Here is a 22,271-nt window from a genome sequence, read left to right on the forward strand (position 1 = left end):
CGCGCGCCCCACTCCGCGGTACTTATGGGCAGCCGCGGTCCCGCCCCCTCCAGCAGGCCCCGCCCCAAAGCCGCCCTTTGCTCCGCCTCCCGGCCACGCCTCCGGCCTCGGGCGCCCAGGCTGGGGGTGCGCGGATGCTACCATCTACCCCAGCAGCCCAGTGCACGCGCGCATTGGGGTTCGTGACCTTGATGGGACCAAGACCTCACAGTCCCGGGGCACCGGACTGACGCGAGATGCGTCCCAGAGCTACGGTAGGGCTTCGAGTCCCAGGGGTGGCTGCATGGCTGCGTCTGAGGACTCACTGTAGCACCTGCCTAGAAGCACAGCCATGGATGACCTAAGAAGCCTTCCCTCCCTGCCCGCCTTCCCCGGCGCCTTAAACATTCCCAGAAGGCTCCCAGGAGGAGGTGATGCACGCTTTCCTTATATTGCTTTTGTGGGCAGGAACTTGGGTGAGCTGGAGGTCTAGAACAGGATTATCTAAGCCGCCAACCCCTTGTCCCATGGACAGAGGGAGTCACTGGCCGCAGTTTGAGAGTTTGCCTTTGGAAAGGTCTCTCGGTAGCCATAGAGTATCCCCGGACCAGCGTTAAGTGTCTAGGAGGCTTGAGTACGTGCGGGACACCTCTGATCATTGTGCTTACCATACTCCTCCTGGTTGTGCTGGTCGCAGTTCCAGCCCCACCCACTCTTTGGCTGGCTTCCGGAAGGTCTGGGGGCCTCCTGCCCTTGCCAATGAGGATGCAGGAACTGATTCATAGAATGAGGTGTACTTTCTCTCCAGGTGACAAGTGAATGCTGTCTGTCACCATAGGGGACTCACCAATGAAAGTTCCCTACATCCTTTCCCTCCAAAAAGCTAAAGGAGAACGATGGGGTGCTTCATCAACCCCACCCCCCAATCCACTGCTCAGTCAAACATCACCCTTCACAGCACTATTTGATAGAACTCTGCAGTACGGGGCAGATTCTGTATCCAGGTAACACCTGGCCCTAGTGACTACTGGGCACCAGAAATGTGTGTTGTAACTTACATATTTTTAACTGTGTGTTGTAACTTATGTGTAAATAGCTCCAGGTGTCCTGTAGCTACTGTTTTGGACAGAGCAGCTCTTTCTTGAATCATCTGTACTCTGCTAGATTTGCAGTCTTCTTGGTGCTTAATTTGTACATCTATTTTGGCTTCCAGTTTGAAGTTTATACCTACTTTTATGTTTGGGGTATGTGAACTAACACTGCAGTAAAAGTAAGCTAGGTCTTCACTTGGGATCTGTGAGGATTCTTTTGTTGTTGTTGTTTAGAGGAGGCAGAATGGGCCTTCAGTATGGGGACATGATTCTCTGGATGTTTGCCATCAGCTCCTCCTTGTTCCCCCATGGTGGGGACACTTTCGGCCAAAAATGTGGGCTGCACGCTGTGTCCTTGGACCACCAGTCTCCAAGGCAGGTCACGCCAGGCCAGTTTGTGCTGTCCTTTCCTTGGTCATGTATCAGATATTTTGTGGCACCTGCTGTGTCCCAGGCACCATTCCAGGTGCTGACTGTGGGCAGCCTGGCAGCCAGGACCCCTCCTCTTGTGGACCTTACGCTCTGGTGGGATGACAAGTATCCTCCCACAATGATCATATCAGGGCTGAGGAGGGAGGGAATTTGTAGGATGCTTTACAGAGTATGAGTGGGGGGTCTTGGAGGAGCCAGGATAGATTCGGGCCTTGTTGCCTGAGGAGTGGCTGGCAGAACTAGCAGGAGCAGAAAGGATGTCCTCAGGACTGGAGCAGAGGGAGTCAGAGGAAAAGGGAGAAACAGTTCGGAGCAGGCATTTGTCCAGAAGGCCAGAGTGGGGCAGCTGCATTGCATTCTGACTACAGTGGGTGATGGAAGTGTTTCACAAGCCTGGCTTCGGGTTGGAATGAGGCCACAGGCTGCCTCAGCCCCGTAGGGGACATGATGTTCACAGATACCCAGAGGCTTGGGAGGAAAGGCTGTGAGGGTTTATGGGGCCACCTTGAAGGGCCTGCACCTGTAAACTCCATGTCTGAAGTGTCCTGCCCATCAGCCTGACCTTACAAGGACCTCGGGGAACCCAGGGCTGGCTTAATGTGATGTGTGTCAGTGTGGTTCCAGCCTCTAGAAAGGGTTCCTCTGGTTGGCCAGGCCTGAGAGCTTCTGTCCTGACTACAGGCCACTGTGTACAAACTCAGGTGGGCTGTGATAGAGGTGAGGAAGGAAGGGGAGGCAGCTGCCTGTGGCCTGGGACAGATGTCCCCTTCTGCCCTTCCCCTGAAGGGCTGACTGCCCTGGTGTGGCAGGGTGGGGAAGGGCAGTCCTCTGAAGGTCCCAGCGTGTCTCAGAGTCCTCCCCTCTGCCAGACTGCTCATGCAGAACAAGAAAGTGGCCACTGTCACTTGTGTTTGGCAGAAGCTTAAAAGGCAGGTGAGGAGTGGGACAGTTGTAAATAAAGAGAGGGGGTGGGGGGAGAGGCTTAGCATCCAAAAACAAACAAAATAACAATGGGGGGGATTTAAAAAACATGTGAGTATCTCAAAGAGTCATGCACAGCAGCTGGACGAACCCCACACGTCTCCCAATAGAACCACTCAAGCAGAAGGAAAAGATGCCCCCACACACCGTGAAGGACACCTATGAAGATCCCACAGTCGATGTCATGCTCAATGGTAAAAGACTAAAAGCTTCCCCTGAAGGTGAGGAACAACGCCAGATGAACAGGCACAACACTTCTCTCAGGATTGTGCTGGAGGTCCTGCCAGGGCAATCAGACAAGGAGAAGATGTAAAAGGCGCTCACCCTGGACAAGAAGGGCAAGAAGCTGGGCTCTGAATGTCTGTGTCTGCCCCCATTCGCAGATGCAGAGATTGTCTCCATGGAGATGCTAATGCTAGTTAGAGGTGGGGCCTTTGAAGGGTGATTAGGGCAGAACCCTCAAGAATTGAGCTAGGGCCCTTACAAAAGAGGCCCACGAGACCAAGAAAGCAGCTCGCACTAGACGCCAAGTCAACTTTGGATTTCTCCGTCTCTGAAATTGTGACAAATAAATGTGTTTTTTATGAGCTGCCTACTCAGAGGTATCCTGTTGCAGCATTCTAAACAAACCAAGACATAAAACCACCTCTGTTTGATGGTTACATGATATTGTATACAGAAAATCCTAAGAAATCCACTAAACACCTAACAAGATGAGTAAGTCTGTTTAGCAATGTGGCAGGATCGATGCACAGGAAACATTTTATTTCTATGTACATACTAGCAATGAACAATTCAAAGTGAAATTAAGAAAACAATCTCATTTATAATAGCAGGAAAAAAATAAAGACCAAAATATTGCCAGGCGTGATGGCTCACACCTATAATTCCAGCTACTTGGGAGGCAGAGATCGAGAGGATTGAGGTTCCAAGTCCAGCCTGTGCAAAAAGTTAGCAAAACCCCACTTCAACCAACAGCTGGGAACCGTGGCACATGCCTGTCATCCCAGCTACAGCAGGAAGCCTAAAATAGGATTGTGGTCCAGGCCAACCTGGGCAAAAAAGTGAGATCCTATCTCCAAAATAACCCCAGAACAAAAAAGGGCTGGAGATGTGACTCTAGTGGTGGTAAAGTGCCTGCCTACCAAGCGAAAAGTCCTGAGTGCCACCAAAAATAAATAAATAAATATCCTAGCTGGCTTTTTATACTGACTGTAAAGTCAGATGGACACGCAAAGGACCCAGAGTAGCCAAAACAACCTTGAAAAAGAACCAAGTCGGAGGACTTACACTTCCTGATTCACACTCACCACCAAGCTGCAGTAGTGAGGGCAGGAGTTCTGGCAAAAGGACAGGCGTGCACCAAAGTGATGGAGTTGAGACTGGACATGGGCTCTCACCTTCACGGTCAACCGGTTTTCCACAAAAGAAATAAGGCAATTTAGTGAGCAGACTTTTTAGCACCACCCACACACCGCAGGAGGAAGTGGGACTTCCTACCTCACATTGCTCCCCCAAATGACCAGAATTAGGGTCAAATAAGATCATAAAGGTAAGAGCTAACACTATGAAATTCTTTAAAAAAATAGGGATAAATCTTGGTGACCTGTGTTAAACAGCAGTTTCTATGTATGACACCAAAAGCACAAGCAACAAAAGAAAAAAAAATACATAAACTGGACTTGGTCCAAATGAAAACCATGTGTGCCAAAGGACACTAGCAAGGGAGTAGAAGGACAAAAACAAAGTGGGAGAGAGTGTTTGTGAATTATATCTGATCCAGGGCTAGTTTCTAGAATATGTGAAGAATTGCTATAACTTACTGACAACAACAACAACAAAAAGACAAATCAACTTTAAAAATGGGCAAAGAGGAGGTGGAGATGGGAGGATTGCAGTTCAAAACCAGTCTGGGCAAAAAGTTAGAGAAACTCTATCTCAAAGAACAAGCTGGCGTGATGGTGTGTGACTTTGATGCCACCTACTCCAGAGGCTGATGTAGGAGGATTGCTGTTGGAGGCCAGCTGCAGGCAAAATCATGAGATCCCATCTGAAAAGTAAATTAAGCTAACAGGGCTAGGGGCATAGCTCAAGTAGTAGAGTGCCTGCCCAGGAAGTGAATGCCGAGTTCAAAGCCCAGTACCACCCAGAGGGGGACGGGAAGAACTTGAATAAGACATTGCTCCAAAGATGCGCAGATCCCCACCACGCTTCTGAAAGGATGGGCCCTTGGGGAAGTGCAAATGCAGCCACACCTCCCACTGGGATGGCCACGGTGACAAGGACAGACAGTGGCAAGTGTCTGAGGGGATATGGAGAAGCTGGATCTCTCATTTGTGGCTGGTGGGAGTGGGAAATGGTGTAGCCGCTTTGGAAAACAGCCGGCCTTCCTCACAGTGCTAAAGGCTGAGTTACTGTGCGCGCGCGTGTGTGTGTGTGTGTGTGTGTGTGTGTGTGTGTGTGTGTGTGTGTGTGCACTTTTGTGCATGAGCCGGGATTCCAGTCCTGGTCGGCAGGGTCAGTTGAACAGTGTGGGAGAATTTGTCCCTGGATGTGTTAGAACTGAAACACGCTAAACCCCAAAGTCAAAGCATCCTATTAAAAGGAGTTTTCTCTGATGCATTCAGGGAACTGAAAGCATAGTTTCCAAATGAGTCACACCATGCAAATTCAGCCAAGGGCAGCCCAGCAAGCTACAGGACCTCCTCCTGCCTGCCTTCAAGGAGGAACCTGGAGAAGGAAGGCAAAGGGCTTAAGACCCCCAAACAGCCAAGTAGCATGCCAGCATCCAAGAGCAGCAATTCTCCTCTGTACATAATCGGAAGGAGTAGGAGAGGGAGTTACTCTTTTGGGGCAAAGATTTGTGCCTAAGAGAGCCCCATGGTGATTGGCAGTCACAATGAACACACGTAGCCATCTTTGCAGCAGTGTTAATAAGGAGTCTTCTCTAAAACCATGAAACCCGTGACTTGCCAGGGCTGACTGTAATTGAGGAATTTGGTCCATACATTTACCTAGCTGTACATCTGTGTGTGTACATAAATGTATGCACACGTACATTTATGGTGGCATTCATAACTGTACCCAAAAAGTGGGAACACAGAAATGTTCATCAACTGACAAATGAATAAACAAGGTTAGGTTCATCCATACAGTGGAGTACTATTCAGCCATGAAAAGGAAGGAAACCCCTGACGCATACCAGGGGAGGGGAAGGGAGTGCTAAGGGTACCTGGAGGTGAGGAGATCCTCTTTGGGATATTGAAAATGTTCTGAAATTAGGTAGTGGTGTTGGCTACACAACTCTGTACTAAAAACAGTGACCTGCATGTTTTAGATGGGTAAATTTTATGGTATATGAATTGTATCTCAGTAAAGTATAAAAATACCTCAAACAAACCAGGGATGGCTCAGATGTGCCCCAGTTGGCCTGGGGAAGACCAGGTAGGCTGAGTAAACACAGGACATCTCATGGGTTGGGTTTGGGGAACATACATGGCTTTCTCTGGTTGGTCCTGTGTTAGAAATGAAAATGGAGAAGTAGGCTTTCGGTGGCCAAGGCCTGATCCTCTGGGCTGTTGGTTACAGAGATGTGGCTCCACTTTTTATGGGGTCCCAGTCTTACGGTCCTATATGGCCATTGTCTCTGTGTGGTCATCTCTCATTTGGTGTATGAATTGAAAATAAAAATTGCACCACATCGGGGATCGAGGCTTGAGGCTGAGAGTAAGTGCTTTCTTCTCTACTCCAAAGAGCTCGACCTGGGTATCCTGACCTCAGGAGCTCTCAGTCTGGAGGGGGAAAACAGAAAACAAGCAGACACATCAGTAAGTTAGAGAATTTTGGAAGAGGCAAGAGGTGATTCTGCCTAGGTCAGGAGTGCGTACCCCGGCCAGGACAGTCCTGAGGCCTGTGCCCGACACTAGGTAGGCATGGGGGTCCTGAGGCCAGAGAGTGTTGGAAGGGAGAGGAAGGGCAGGGGGTCTGAGGCATTACGAGGGTGCTGGGAGGCCTTGGGCCTGGGGAATGGGGAGTGACAGGCCCCAACTTAGCTCTTAGAGCTTCTCCCCGGGGTCCAAGGATGAGAATGGGTTGTGGAGGCAAAAAGGCCCATGAGCGTCAGTGCAGGGTCCTGGCCGGAGCCCTTGGCCAGGCCTGGGAGCAGATATGAGATCAAGTGGTCACCTGCAGGGGGTCCTCCTTACTTCTAGGACAGCAGACAGCCTCCTCTTATAAGGTCTTCAGGGAATCCAAGCCTAGAGGTCCAAGGTGGGAAGGGAACTCAATCAGGGGGAAGATGGAGAGGAGGACCCATGACAGCCTATGCACCCCAGGGGGTTGTGAATGGTTTGGGGCTGTGCATGGAGAGGTCTGGGGCAAGATGGGGGCTGGGCTGGAACTGGGAGGCCTGAACTTGCTGCACCCAGGTAGGGCACTGTGCAATGTCCCAGGAGTGCTAAAGTGTAGATCCAGTAAACTCTGGTAGCCTGTTTGGGGGGGGGGTCCCCTGGTGGGGGAAGGGGTTCTTCCCAGAACCTATGGAACACCTTGCCTCAGCCCTGCTTCTGTGGAGGAGGAAGGAGAACAGTTTGGGAACCCTGGGGGGTGGGGACGCTGCTGCAGCTGTGGAAAAGAGCTTGGCTGGCCTCTGAGGGTCATGACCTTGTCTGAGAACAGCAGGCAGTGACTGGCAGGGCCACCAAGGCCTTGGGCAGACATCAGAGCTGCCCCTACCCAGGGAACCTTGCCCCCTCAGGTGCAGCCTGACAGGCGTCCCCAGCCCAAGTACAAGCAGCCCTCTGGGTCAACAAGGGCCAGCTGGGGCCCTGATACTGTTTCTCCCTCAGAACCCCTGGCGGGCAGTGGAATCCGGAAATCCGGGCTGGGCCAGCAGGAGGAGGCCAGGTCCCAGGGGAGAGGGTCAGATGTGTCCGCTGTCTGGAGTGGGGGGTGGGGGTGGGGCCTCGGCCTGCAGGGCTGAGCTGATCCGGGAGTACTCTGTGTCTTTCTGTGCAGGGACCTGGAGGGCTGCCTTCACTTTTCTACACCCAGCCGTCCTCGTTCAGCACTGAGGGGAGTGACCTGTTAGGACCACATGCCCTGAGGAAGGATCAGGGGCTAGGAGGTTACCAGAACTAGCTGTGATGCCCTGGTGCCTCCAGCCCTGTGGAGCAATGACCAAAGGAGGCCCGGGGTCTCTATCTAACCCTCACCTCCACCTCAATACCATGGGTTGGAGGGGCTGAAAGGGGACGGCAAGGTGACCCAGCTCATGTCTCTCAGCAGTGATCAGATTCATGCAGGGTTGGTGCCCACCTCGCAGCATAGCCTTTTCTGGTCAGGGTCAGTTGGCCCTTGATGTGGTCCCAGCCCTTTCTGTCCCCATGCCAGGTCATTGATGCTGAGCCACAGAGGGCACCCTGAGTGCTCTGGGCACTGATTCCAGCCCAGGGTCTCTTCCTGGCCCACGGCTTTGCTGTCCAGGCCTCCACCAAGGGCTCGGGGAGTCCTTCCCTTGGACAAGCTGTTTCAGCTGTTGACAACATGCCCTGGCAGCTTCCATGTGACCAGGGCCACACAGAGAAGGCTGGCTTCCCTGGAGGTTCCCACTGAGGGGCTGCAGGCTGAGACCTGAAGTGGGCAGTGCCCAGGAAAAGAAGGCTTGGGTGATCAAGAGCTACACCCCTCTCGCCCGCAGCCTGGACTCAGGCAGGCCGAAGGATCACTCTGTTTGGGGGTGTCCACAGCAGGACAGAGTAGTGTTAGGGATGGAGGCAGCGTGAGCTGGGGTGGTCTACAGAGGACAGGATGCTGGGTTTAAAACAGGTCTTTCTAAGAGAGGACGTTTACTTGGGACTGGGAATGCCTGGGGGGATAGCCGGGACTCTCGGCTGTAGCAGGAGAAGGTTCCAGAATCATTAACTGTTGTTGCTTCCCACTGAGGAGCTAATGGCCTCTCACGGAAGCCAGGGTGGGAGAAACTGGCTTCACTCTTAAGATGAAGGGAAATGAATAACAATTATTATTGCCTGGTATTATTGCATTACAATGGAACTCAGTTCTGGTTTCAAGATCAATACTGAGTAACTGAAAGAGAAAAGAAATTTAAATGAGATTGAAAATCAGGGGATTGTGATGAGGGGATCAGGGGTCAGAGGTCAGATTCAGGTCAGAAGACCCCAAAAGGAGCTGGGATTTGACCACATTCAAATGAGGGCTGTGGAAGGCTGTGCAGAGGATGGGTGTGAAGGCGGTGAGGAGGGTGGAGATATCAAGGCCTGTGGCCCAGGCCACTGCCAGGATGGCGAGCTAGGGAGAGGGCATGGGTGCAGGGACAGGTAGTAGAGGGGCTGAGGCTGAGGTGTGAGGTAAGATGGGGCTTTAGCAAGGCACCCATCTGTCCCCCTCCCTAGAGGAGGGGAGGAGCTCTGGGAATGCTAGTGGTCCCTGGTCGTTTAGGCAGAGGACCACTATCCCCCAGTGAGGCTGGTCAGTCCTGTGGATTCAGCTTTCCTAGGACGCATGCACTGCTAAGCCCCCAAGGTCACTTCTGAGTAGGAGGTGCCAGGTAAGGACACAGTGTGGTGGGTCTGTGGTCTTCTCTGTCTCACTCTCTCAGGTGTGGGGATGTGGAGGGACCATGGATGGGATGGAGCCTCACTAACTTCTTTCCGGTCAGATCAGAGCCCCCAAGGTCCTGTTGCCCCATCCAGCCCCATCCAGGAAGTCTGTGGTCCTGGCGCTTCACCGGTTCAGGGAAGCTCCAGCCCAGAGCTGCCTCCAGGTCCTGACCCCAGACTCCACCAGTACCTGGGTGGTAACCCTGCAGCACCTACTCCATGCTCAGGTCTGGGAGCTTGGGGATTGCCCGCTGCTCCCCATCTGCTCCTGCTCTGGGTCCATGCAGAGCTACCCTTTAACGGTTTACATCTTCCCTGGCACTGTCTGGGGAGCCCTCCTGCCCTTGTGCTCCCCAGGCCTCCCTGCCTGCCTGGCAGATATCGCCACAATGTTTTCCAGTGTGGCAGGGCATTGGATTTGGGGGACATGGGGTTCAGAACATGCCACCTAAAATACACCCTTGGCATGAGGGAATGGCAGAACTGAAATGCTCTCTCTGGCTTTCTTTCACTCTTTTCCCCAGAAGCAACTCCCAAGACGGTCAGCTAAAAGTGCTTCTTCCATGTCCTTGGAGGAAAGGAACAGCCTTATCCCTGAAGACGCAGGGTGCAGAGGAGTCAATGCAAACAGGCCTTGCTACGCCCTCAGTCATCATCACAGGTCTCACCCCTTTTCCAGCCATGCTTCTGCACCAGGTTCTCTTCTTCATCAACCTTGACATTAAAAGGCACAGAATTCCCTGTTCCTAGGGGAGGCTCCAGTGCCATGAGGAACTTACGTTACGCCTGCATTTCTGTTGTTAACCTGTCTCTTGTTATAGAGGTCTTGGCTGTGAACTAGTGATGGGTGAGTAAAGGAATCTTTCACCCCTCCAAGGCTTGGACCTGGGTGGGGGGGCTATGGAAAGCCATACAATTAAGGGGGACAGAGCTGCAGCCATGGGGACCAGGACAGAGGAATCTAGGAGACTGCCGTTCTCCACTCTGCCTGTCTGGGGAGCATGGACCCCCGGGGGAGTTCATGGTGCCCACCATGATGCGTTCCCAGTATCTTTGCTACTTGTCCCAGACTCTCCAGTTCCAGAGACAGAGCATCCAGTCTGGGCCACCATCTCTTTCATCCTTGACCATGTCAAAGACTCCTGCAGTGGCCCAGGGGTCCAAGGACGTGAGATACAGAAGGCAGGTCTTTTCATTAAGGAAAAGCCTTGCCGGACAAAGGCTGTCTGGGAGGCCTGAGCCCCTGGGGCCTGTTCGGCACTTGCAGTTCCCCGTGCTGTGCCTTCCCGGAGCTGTGCACACTGAGCCCTTTGTTTGTCTGCCCTCTTCCCCTCTGCAGCTCGTGATGCACCTGCTGGGCTGGGCCATGATAGCTGGGTGGTGCTAATGGGCTGAATTTGTGTTGCAGTCCTTAACCTCCAGGACATCAGATTAGGACCTTGTTTGGAAACAGGGTTATTGCAGATACAGACAAGGCCGTTAGGGAAAGCCCTGCTGCAATGTGACTAGTATCCTTATAAATAGGGACATTTGGACACAGACGTGTACAGGAGGACTCCATGGGTACACATGCAGGCCAAGGGCTCAGTGGCCAGTACTCTTGGGGACAAGCAGGATGTCACCTGGAGGAGGGCAGCAACTTTCCACTCATGGGACAGCTTCAGTGACCTCAGATGTATTTTTTGGAGCTGAGGTGGCCCTATAGAGGTGCCAGGAATTGGGGTGCAGGAGCTGGCCTTTTGCTCCCTCCATCAGTCATTTGTGGGATACTGGCTCTGGGGTGAGAGTGAAAACTTGGGAAAGGCTCCCTTGAGCCAAGGGCATTTTCTGGGGAGGAGCCAGGGCAGCTGCCAGGAGGGTCAGGGTACACATTAGCCTTCTGTGGTCCTCCTGAGATACTGAGAGAGGTAGGGAGAGATGTAGTAAGTGGTTGGCATGCATGATGATGGAGGTTGAGAAGTTCCAAGATAGGCCATATGTGAATTGGAAAACAGGAGAACTGCTAGTGAGGCTCAGGCCAAGTCCAAAGGCCTCAGAACAGGGGAGCTGATGGAGTAACTCACAGTTGGAGGCCAAAGACCTGAGATCAGGGGTCAGGGACGCCAGTGCAAGGCCTGGGGTCCAAAGGCCAGAGAGCCTGGAGCCCCGATGTGCTTGGGCAGAAGAGTCCCAGTTCTGGGACAGAGAGAGAGAGAGAGAGAGAGAGAGAGAGAGAGAGAGAGAGAGAGCAAGTCATCTTTCCTCTGCCTTTTCGTTCCCTCAGCTGATTGGATGATGGCGCCCACATTGGGCAAGGTGGGTCTGCCTCACTCAGCCCACCGACTCAAATGCCAGTCTCCTCTGAAACACCCCACAGACTCACGGGAAGTAATGCTGTTCTAGTTATCTGGGCACACTTAGCCCTGTCAGGTTTCCATCTAAGGCTAACCATCGCAAGTCCACCCTTGTCAACACACAGACACCAAGGTCGTAGTTCTGCCTAACATGATTACGAGTACCCCACCTACACTGATCACTTCCCCAGAAGAGGAGGTAAAGTCCTTGGTGATGTCACTCTTCTCCTGACATCCCACAACGTGAGTACAATGCTGTACAGCTAGCACTTAAATATTGCTGTAAAGACTGTTCCTTGTAGGTCCCATGATAAAGGAGTACAAGAGGGAAGAAACAGGAAAGAAGCAGACATGCTTCCTTCATATGTATAAATTCATGCACAAACATTCTTAAAATAGGAAATATCATGGTCATTAGTGTTTGCTCTATAACTGGTCACAGGGTCCTAGCGGGTGTCTGTAACTACCTTCTGCCAGTACCTGTTCTGGTTCCTTTTGCCCTCAGCAAATGTCTAACAGGTCTTAGTTCTTTACCTGGTAAAGTGCCCCAAACTTCCCTCTGCACTGCTTACATCTGGCCTGCAGCAGGGCTGCCTGGGACCACATAATGCTAAGGCCACCTTGAGGAACCTCCTGCATCCAGACCTGCTCCTCCTCTGCTTCCCTGAGACCACATTCTGCTTCCTCTTGCTGGTCAGGACCAGTCACCTGTCCATTACCCTAGCTTCTTCTCAGTATGGACTCAGAGGTCTGAGGAAACCAAAGGAGCATGTCGCTTCCAGGTGAGTGGGTTGTTGTGTCTCCTGGTGGAAGGACCCCCTCATGGACGAAGACCTCTCCCCAGAAGAGTATAAGGTCATGGGAGCAAGAGGCAAAACTTTGCTAATGACTCAGAAGGGGCAATGATGAAGGGACCAACCCCGTTACTTACCACCCCTTCATTCCTGGACCCGTGAATCTGGAGTGTGGCAGAAACTGTACTGTGCACTGGATGCTGACTCAAGCAGTATGTGGAATGTACACATGCAAATAACTATATTTTCTGTATTGAGACAGGGTTTCACTATGTAGCCCAGGCTGGCCTTGAACTCCCGGGCCTCCTGCCTCAGCCTCATGGGATTACCAGCATGCTTTGATTCAAATCATGTCCAGTCCTGCAAGGTATTGTCACCTAGCAGTCACTGTGTCTGTGTCTCCAAAGGACCACTCCTCTGTACTACCGAGCCGGCTGTTCCAGGATGGAGAAGACATGGTTGGATAGTGAATTCTGTGGACTTGACCCAATGCTGTATTTCATTTTCAAGAAAGCGAGTTCCCTGAGCAGAAGCAAGGCTGTGTTGAATGTTTGCATCTCCCCAAAATTCCTATGTTGAAATCATAGCCCCAAACATGATGGTATTGAGAGGAGGGGCCTTTGGGAGGTGATGAGGCTGTGAGGGCAGAGCTCAAATGAATGGAGTCAGCACCATTATAGAGGGGTGAGGGGCTTGTTCATCCTTTCCTCCATGTGAGGACACAGGAAGGCACCCTCTAGCAGCAGGCCCTCACCGGACACCCATCTGATGAAACCTTGATGTTGGACTCTCATCCTCCAGAAATATGAGAGTTACAGTCTACGGTGTTCTATGTGGATACCATGGTGATGCTGGTGGAAGCGGCCTGTTAGTCCATGGACGGTAGTTTTGGAAGAATCTCTGCATAAGAGGAAGGAGAGTGCATACCCAGGTTGTGTCACTACTCCAGTTGGAACAAGCACCGCTCTTTCTACGACACAAGTAGTCCAGTGTATTCCTCCTGCCACCAGGTGGCTGGTTGCTTACTTGGCGAATGGTGCCACATCAGGGCTTGGTGGTGGTGAGCTCAGCTGCTGGCAGACTGGGGCTCAGCAGTGGCTGTAGCCAAGATGGCCTTGGTGAGTAGAAATCCACAGTGCTGAGTCCAGGTCATCCCTACCTCCATGGCCACTTTGTTCACGGGCACATTGGGCAATGACTGGGAGGCTAGGGAAAGATGCCAATCACCACCACAGAACAGGATGTTCTATCCACTTGACTATTAAAGCCTCCAACGCTGAGGTTGCCCTCTGGCAAGTGTTGACATGGGATATGTTCTTTGCCCACTCAAGATGGGCTAGCCACATATCTCTTACTCAGAGTTTTTTGTCACCAGTGTTCTAATGATGTTCTTCCCAAGTTCTGGCCATCCAGCCCAACTTCTGGACACAGCCCATGAACTGGTGATAATTGCAGGGCTGGCCATTTCTCCTGCCAAGCAAGGGTACAGCCAGGTGCCCTGCTTGAAGCTATACCCACCAGGAAAGTCCCCTTATTACTGTCCTTCAGGGCTGTCCAGTGGACAGCTGCAGTAATACTGCAGCTTTTCACTTGTGGGTGGTGCCTGCACCTCCATCAATCAGGCCCAGGCCTTCTCTTCCTCTGTCAATTGCTCCTGGGGACCTCGGCATGAGGCCACCGGTGCATGGTGGGAGGAAGGCACGGGAGCAGCCATGGGAATCATGGGTGTTGGGTCCCGTCTTCATGGTGCTTACTTGTGCCTTCCAGGCCTGGTTGTCTGATCACGTATCTCACTTCCATTTCACGCTGAAGTGCTATGTGAGTGTGACTTTATGACACCCAGCTCATGATGGGCAGCTCAGGGTGCATGGTAATTTGGTGGCCTCTGGTCAGTAGTTCAGTTTCTATGAAAGTCCAGAAGCAGTGAAGACCTGATTGTCAGAGGCAAGTGGTTATCTGCAGATGAGGGCTGGGCTTTGCTCCCACATCCTGTAGGTCCCTCTGTGGTTGCCAAAGTCTCCACACAGCAGCCTCTCTGCAACTGCAGGTCAGCACAGTGGAGCTGCTGGGTCTTGTGGCCTGAGAGGCAGTGCGGCCAGAGCTGCTGTAGAGCTTCCTGTCATTCTGGGCCACACTTAAACTGGAGGCTTTTTGAGTCACTCAGCAAATGGCCTAGAGTAATACACCCGAGTAAGGCCCACATGGCTTTGTCTTCTCTTTTTGTTGTAGGATGGGTCTGTGTGACTTGGAAGGGATATCTCAGTGTGCCCTGTGCCACAGGATGCCTGAAAATCTCACTGAGGTAGAAGGCCCCTGAAATTCAGCTGAATTTACTTCCCACGCTGACACAGATGTCTTACAAGTAAGTCCACAGTGGTTGCTACTTCTCACTTGCTAAGTCCAGTCATGGATGCAAGGGGCCTGTGACATCGTGAAGAACGGAAAGGGAGTGGAACTCTGTGCACTAAGCTATGGCCCAGGCCAGTATGGTTGCAGATACACACAAGGACAGGTGAACTATCAGCCTTGCCAGCTGGAGGCAGCTGCTTCTGGTGGGCTGTGTGGGCAGGGTGGAGAAAAAGGCATCAGCTGGGTTGATACCTGCACACCAAGTACCAGAGCTGCGTTCATTTGCTCAAGCAGGGAAACTGTACCTGATGCAGAGGCTGAACCACCACCTGACTAAGGCTAGGACGATAGTGCAGTGTCATTCTCAGATGCACCGGTCTCCTGCCCAGGCCAAGAAGAGAATTGGGAATTGCCACCCCATGTCTGTCAATTCCTTGGTGTAGTCCCACCAGTGATGTCATTGCGTGCCTGTGTTTTCACAGGCAGAGGTGTTTCCATTCTCCTGATGGGCCTGTCTCACTGTAATAGTTCTCACTGCTCTGGTCAGGGAGCCACCGTGGGGATTCTGCCACCTGCTGCACTATGTGTGTCTGTTCCAGTGACACGTTCCAGAACCAGAGAAATAGCCACAGAGTGGCTATCAGATGGCCCTGAGATGGCCCCGTGGCCATCTCCACCTGACTCTGACTGAGGCCACAGTGAGACTCAGTTCTCCTGCATCAGATGGCCCTGAGATGGCCCCATGGCCATCTCCACCTGACTCTGACTGAGGCCACAGTGAGACTCAGTTCTCCTGCATCAGTGTCAGTTCAGAGCCAGCATCCAGTTGGCCCCCCAAAGTCTGCTTATTCCCCTTCTCCAGTGCACAGTTTCCCAGGTAAATAGCCACAGGTCCCCTTGGGAAGAGGGGGGCGATGACTGGTATGCATTTTAGGTATTGCTCTGGGGTTCTTCCTATAGACAGTGGGGCCTTCCCTTCAGTCTGGGGTTCTGGTTCTGAAAACTGACTCAGGTCTGGGAATTGATTGAGTCTGTGATTTGTTTTTATGATTCAAGTTAGACTTTTGCTCACCAAACCTGGAAGTTTTCTGCTTGTTAAAAGCATGTAAGAATTCAGTAGGTGTCCTTTCTTCAGGGAACACTACGATCAATTAGTCAGTGCCGCAGGTCTGTACCAGCTGGACAGTTCTCATTGCTGCTTGGCCTCTCTCTGCTGCCCATTATGGGAACCACGGCCATCTTGCCTATGGTGGTTGAGTACCACCACTTGGCCCCTGCCATTCTGGGATCCAATTACTCTGGTTGCATTCCAGTCTTCCAATTGAGTGACTGTGGTGTCTGCGGTGAAATGTGATCTACAGAGAAGAGCAGTGCCAGGGTGCTTCTCGGAGGCTGGGCTTCCCTCATATCTGTTTCTCACAGTTATGGAGGGAAGTCTGTCTGCTGGATGCTCCCAGTGTGGGTGAGCAGGCTGTACGCATCAAATCCACTCAAATTTCAATCCCCAAACCTTTCATTCTCTCCCTCTGCATCAAACTAACACACGTCTGATATCTCTAATTCACTCTCTAGGGACCACCATGTGATCCATGTTTCAGTCAATCAACAAACACTAATCCTTATTCCCTGAGCTGCAACACTGGGTGCACATCTGTGTTCCTTGGGCCCATGTCAATAATTTGACCTGATCCAATTTTATGCCACCTACCCAGCCTGGCTATCTCACTCCTCTGTTTCCATTCTCACATGTGTTCAATCAGTCTCTGTTTCTTTTCTTCTTCTTCCCTGATCTCAGTCTATAAATCTGTCTGTTGTTCCTTAATGTAGCACACTTTCTTCTGGGTCATATACTGTACCTCACTGGTAGGGCCTGCTGCGATGTGTATCTACTTATGAGTCCAGAACCAAGGAAGGGGGGCGGAGGAGTACAGAAGGGGACCAGCCCTGTCCTGCCTGGCACTTGCCTTAGGGGAGGCCCTAGCTGTTTCCTCAGGTACTGCAGGGCACAGGGTGCAGACTGTGAGGCAAGTGAGGAAGACTCATAGGAATTTAGGGTCCCAATGTCCCCAGTCTCCCAGGTCCTCATATCAACTTTCAGGATCCCATTCTTTCCCAATGAATGCCCCCACTTTACCAGCAGAGACTCTCTGAGTGGGGGAGCTCAGGTTGCCTACCTCCGATTGCAGCCAGTTTAGGATGAGGTTCTGCGTCTGGTTTTCAGCACTTTCTTCCCTGCAGCAGCAGGAGCCTAGGCTGTCCCTCAGGATGCATCTAGAGCTCATGGGCCATTTGTGGGTGCTTGATGGGAAGTGTAAACTCTGAGGTCATCCTTCTCTGTTGTCTCTTTGTCCAGCAACTTTAGGAGCAACCAACTAATGTCATTATATTCTTTAGTTTTGCACAAATATTGAGAGGTACCACATACAGAGTTATTTAGCTCCTTGCTTCTTAATACTGGTAATGGAGTCATTAGTGTCTTTAAATCTAATCAGCTTAGACTGCAGATTCCAGAAAATCACTCCTGGTAGCAAAATCTGTATTACCCAGAGAAGTAGAGCTAATAGAAAGTACATCTCTCTACATGTCTTTATGGTTACAGAAATTGGTTCGTACAATTTTGGAGGCCAAGAAGTCCCACGATCTCTTATCTGCAGCTGGAGACCCAGGAATTCAGTGCCACACCCACGGCCTAAGACCCAGGAACACTGATGTTGTAAATCTCCAAGGGCAGGAGAAATGTATGTCCCAGCTCAAACGGTGAGGCAGAAGAAAGAAGGTGGATTCTTGCCTCTTACGCACTTTGTCCTGTTCTACCCTCGGTGAACCAGGACACCCAGCTGCACAGGGAGGGCCACCCACTGTGCTGAGCTCCTTGGCTCAGGTGTTGATCTCATGCAGAAACACCTCACAGACACACCCAGAGGTGAGGATTAATCTGGGCCCCTGGCCAGTCAATTTGGCACATAAACTTTACCTCCCCGTCACACTGTGTCTGTCTGGTGCAAGCTGGTGCCTTCCTCCATCTTGAACTGCTCCAGCAGATCAAGTGACCTCTAGGGTCACAGTGGCAGAGGAAAGGAGGGCTGGGGGCTGGGCTGAGCCAGACATGGTATGGGACATGGTAGAGGTCACTCCTGCCTGTCTCCTGCCCCTGGAAGAGGACAAGGGACAGACATCCAGCATTGCCTCAACCCTTGTTGCTTCTGTTGCCCCCTCACCATGACCTTAGCCTGACCCATCCACCCTGCCCTGTCTCCATTCCTGAACTAAGTGAGGCCAGTGTCCTGCCACCCACAGTCTTTGTTCCTAACACAGTGGGGCTCTTACTACAGAAGGCTGGACATTCAGTTTTTCTTCTGCTCGGAAGGTTAGTCCATTGTCAGCACACACACACACACACACACGTGTACACACACACACACACACGTGTACACACACAAGTGCACACTCACACCAATGTACACATGTGTACACCCACCACATATACCTCCTATCCCCACCCTTGCCTGTAGGGACTCAGCTTGGAGTTTGCCCCCCCACTGGGCTGGGATCCCTCACTTTGCCAACCTCCCATGGCTCCTACCCCTGCCCTCTCCTTCCTCTCCCATGGCACTGGCTGTCCTGCCCAGCTACTGCCTGTTGGCTGGTGTTCCTCCCTCACTGCTCAGGCTGTGGTTGTGCACAGCTTGACCCGAGGCTCCTGGCTGCAACCCACATGTAACCCTGGGAAGGCTGGGTGGTGCATCTGTGGGAAGCTCAGAGAACTCCCCATGCAGGCGGTGGTGAAGGCCAGCTGCCAGCAGAGGAGAGAGGTTCCCCATGCTTGGTACCTAGAGGCCCTGGGTGCTACTGCAGGGTCCCCAGTGCCAGCCTTGCTGGAACTATAGCCTGGGCTGCAGCTAGGGCAGAAGCAGCAGCTGGAGATCCCAGGTCTGTGTCTGATCAGCCCTCTGGCTGCCCCTGGGAGTCCCCCATCGAACCAAATCCTCCTTTGCCATTTAGGAATTTGGATCCTTGAAGTCTGAAAGTGAATTGTCCCCCTAGGAAGGGTATGAACCACTGAAACTGCCAGTGGAAGGAGCGGGGCTTCCTGGCCACCACCCACTGTGGGGTCAGGAGGGGCTATATGCTCTCTCAAGCCCCCAGGGTTCCTCAGTCCTGCCAAGCCCCTTGACCTCTTGGGATGTCAGCTTCCTCATGGACACAGGCGCCAACACCACCAGCCTTGCTATGGTCACAGCCACCTAGAAATGTTCAGGGAGATGGTGCCCTAACTCTCTCTCTGCACAGATGAGATAGGCACTGCCCACTATGATGGACAGATGGACATTGGACAGACAGAGGGCCAAGGCCTGCCCATGCACCCAGGGCTTTGTCTCTGACACCTCCCACCCCTTACCCTGACATGCAAGGCTTCCGAATGCAGATCATCTGCCCACCGAGGCCCCTGGACCTGTCATGTCTCTCATCCTGGTCCTGTCGTGCTTCTAACAAACAAAGCAAAGGTGACTGGAGGTCACTGTCCTTCTTCATATAGACTACACAACCACATCCATGGGTTGGGACTGAAGCTCAGTGGTAGAGAACTTGCCTAGCATGTATGAGGTTTGGTCTCCAACACCACAGAAGCAAAACAAAACCACTCACTTCCATTTCCCCATCCTCTCTAGCTGTCTGCTGGAAGCCAGATGCCATATTGAGAGTGACCCTATGGAGAGGCCCAGGAAGTGGACACAAGTAAGAAACTAAGGCTCAGTAACCACCAACCCACCAGAACTGAATCCTGCCCACAACTACCAAGCAGACATGGGTGACACCACAGCTACCACTGAGGGCGGCCTCAAGACAGACCCTGAGGACTCGTTACTACGCCCTGATCCAATTTCTGCACCAAAGAAACTGTGAGACCATAGACACTGCTGTTTTTTTAATTTTGTGGTACTGGGGTTTGAACTCAGGGCCTCAGGCTTGCTAGGCAGGTGCTCTCCCATCTGAGCCACTATCAGTCCTTGATGCTGGTTTATGCTTATTTTTAATGCAGCACTGTTTATTTCTGGAGTACATATATCACATTTTGAGAAAATTTCAAAGACAAAACATGCTTTGAAAAGCTACAGTTTTTAGTAATATATCAATTTAAAAAAATAACTAACAACTTTGGTGCCAAATCTTAACTATGATGAGAACACTACTTACAAAATCTCCAAATATAATTATATCCCTAAACTTAGAAAAATAAAGAAATGAAATTTGCATTTACTTTTTTTTTTCTGGTTGTTCAAGACAGGGTCTCCCAGGCTGGCCTTCAACTTACAATCCTCCTACCTCAGCCTCCAGAGTGCTGGAATTACAGGTATGCACCAACACACCTGTTATAAATGTACTTTCGACTTGATCAGTAGAAATAGCTAAGTGATTCAGGCACACTGGCAAAGAATGATAGGGAATTCCCTGAAGTACAAATGGCTAATAAACATGAACAGGTGTCCAGTCTGGATATGAATAAAGAAGGTGCAAACATAAAATGAGCTGGTTTTAAGCCATGGCCTCTGGGCTCATTTGTTACATGGCTGGTAATAACTGCTACACTGATTGTGCCCTTGCCTCTGTGTACCTGTGGTGGTCCTCCCTGGGAGGACAATTGCTTCCATCCTCATCTGAGGCTGTGCAGGACCCTGATAGAATCTTTATGTTATTCTTTTGAGTCAGTTTTGTCCATTGGCATTTTTCTACCAACGTTTTGATTTCAATGAAGTTTTCAAATTTCATGGCTTGCACTCGTTTTAACACTGTATTTTGTAGATTCACAAGAAGTTGCAAAGGAACGTGCAGAACAGGGGTGACCCATGTACCCTCTCTGGTCCCCCCAAAGCTGAGGTCTTGCATTACTGCAGTGTCAGCCCCTGGAGTCCACACTCATGAATCCATAGGATCAATTCAGATTTCACCAGATGCACGTGTGTGCATCTTGTATATTTGCATGTGTCTGTGTATGTGGTGTGTGTGTGTGTGCATGTGTGTCCCTGTGTCTGTGCACATGTGTACGTGTGTGTGTCTATGCAGTCACATGACAGGTGCGGCTTCACATAACCACTACAACAGCCAAAACTTCATTCTCACCCACCCATCCCCATTTATGGCCACTTACTCATCTTCCCAGACAAGACCAATCTCCTCTGCAGCTCTACACTCTGTCAGTTTGAAAATATTTGATACTGATTGTCACATACCACGTGGCCTTCTGGGCTTGCTTTCACCACTCACTGCAATCCCTTCGGGTCAGCCATGCCGCTGCACTCATCAACACTTCGTTCCTTCTGTTGCTGACTGATTGGCCTCAGTATGGACCTGGCCAGGGTTGGTTAATTGTTCACTTTTAAGACCCATTTTGGCTGATTCCAGTTTGGGACTACTGTAAAAAACAAGAAAGTTACCATGCTGGGGCATGGTGAATTCATGCCTGTAATCCCAGCACTCAGGAGGCTGAGGCAGGAGGGTTTCAAGTTCGAGACTAGCCTGGGCTACATAGTGATACACTGTCTCAAAAAAAAAAGGAACAGAAAGAAGGCTGCTATGACTCCCCCTTCCAGCTTTCTTTGAGAGAAATGCCAGTAGTGTACCTGCTGGTACGTGCAGCACCAGCATTCTTAACTTCATTGGAATTTATCTAACGCTCCTCCCTGTGAGTCTGTCCTTATGCCCTCTGGCCTTTCCTTGAATGCTTTTGCTTTCGTTTGCTCTGATTTGCTGGTTTTATTCATCTTTTCCAGGAAGCGTTGGCTGGGGCCTCCCCACTGCTCTCCCGGCATTTCTTTAACTTCTGCTCTGATGTCACGGTTTCCTTCCTTGTGCTCCTTCTTGTCCTGTTGTGCTTATGGTGCCTTCTTCCTCCAGGAGTGCTCTGCTCTTTAACTTACAGACCAGACTCCATTTTGCCACACCAATGAGACTTCTTCAATATCACTCACTTGTAAGTCTTCTTAAATTTCCATCGCAAGCTCTTTTTTCTTCTTTGTTTAGAATAAATGCTCTAAGATATCTCGTTACTGGCTTCTGACTTACTCTGGTGGGTGAGCGTGTGTGGCGTCCGTTATACCAGGCCTTGACGTTAGTTGCTATCGTCTGCTCCAGTGTCCTCACAGTGTTCCATAGAGTCCTCCTCCACCCCAAGCCACGTACGGAGGGCAGCCATCCTCTCAGCAGCAGCAGCCACTGTCCACTCCTGGCATCATCAGGGGACACTCTGAGCCCACAGCATCCCTGACCTGCCCCTGAGTACAGGAGGTGGTGCTGGTGCTGTTGGGGCAGCTGCAGTCCTGCCAGCTGTCCTGTGTCTGGACCCACAACTGTCTTCCATCGTCCTTACTGGGGCTGGCCACAGGCTCTTGGGATGGCCACGTGGTTCCTCCTCCCACTTCCTAAGAGAGTTTCTAGCAAGTTCCCTACAACCCATAGCCAGACCTAACCCAGAGGCCCTACTTAGCACCTGTCCTCCAGGAGCCTTCCCTCACTGGGCCATGCTGGCCAATCCTGTTTTCAACACTGAGCAGTAAGCTGCTGGGGACCCCACAAGGGTGGACATGCAAGCCTGGTGACACCTTTCTTAAGCTGGTGTGCACCTTACTCTCAACTCTAACCTGCTCATGCACATTGGACTTGCTCCTGCATACAGGGACACACTGCAAGATTTTA

The 22,271-nt window shown here is 51.4% G+C and overlaps 1 long non-coding RNA gene across 3 annotated transcripts; it reads left to right on the forward strand.

Moving 5' to 3' along the window:
* The first annotated feature begins 48 nt into the window (after window positions 1-48).
* On the forward strand, window positions 49-21,611 carry LOC141415167 (uncharacterized). 3 transcript variants are annotated; one of them, XR_012440197.1, is made up of 6 exons: window positions 64-410; window positions 9,628-9,950; window positions 14,460-14,592; window positions 17,179-17,502; window positions 19,250-19,480; window positions 21,350-21,611. It is a non-coding gene; the product is annotated as an uncharacterized lncRNA (long non-coding RNA). The 3 variants fall into 3 exon arrangements; XR_012440191.1 differs by lacking the exon at window positions 21,350-21,611 and having other exon boundaries at window positions 49-410; window positions 9,628-13,348; window positions 19,250-19,832; XR_012440185.1 differs by lacking the exon at window positions 21,350-21,611 and having other exon boundaries at window positions 19,250-19,832.
* Window positions 21,612-22,271: the final 660 nt, after the last annotated feature.

This window comes from Castor canadensis, chromosome 1 (assembly GCF_047511655.1).
Source record: "Castor canadensis chromosome 1, mCasCan1.hap1v2, whole genome shotgun sequence".
Taxonomy (NCBI): domain Eukaryota; kingdom Metazoa; phylum Chordata; class Mammalia; order Rodentia; family Castoridae; genus Castor; species Castor canadensis.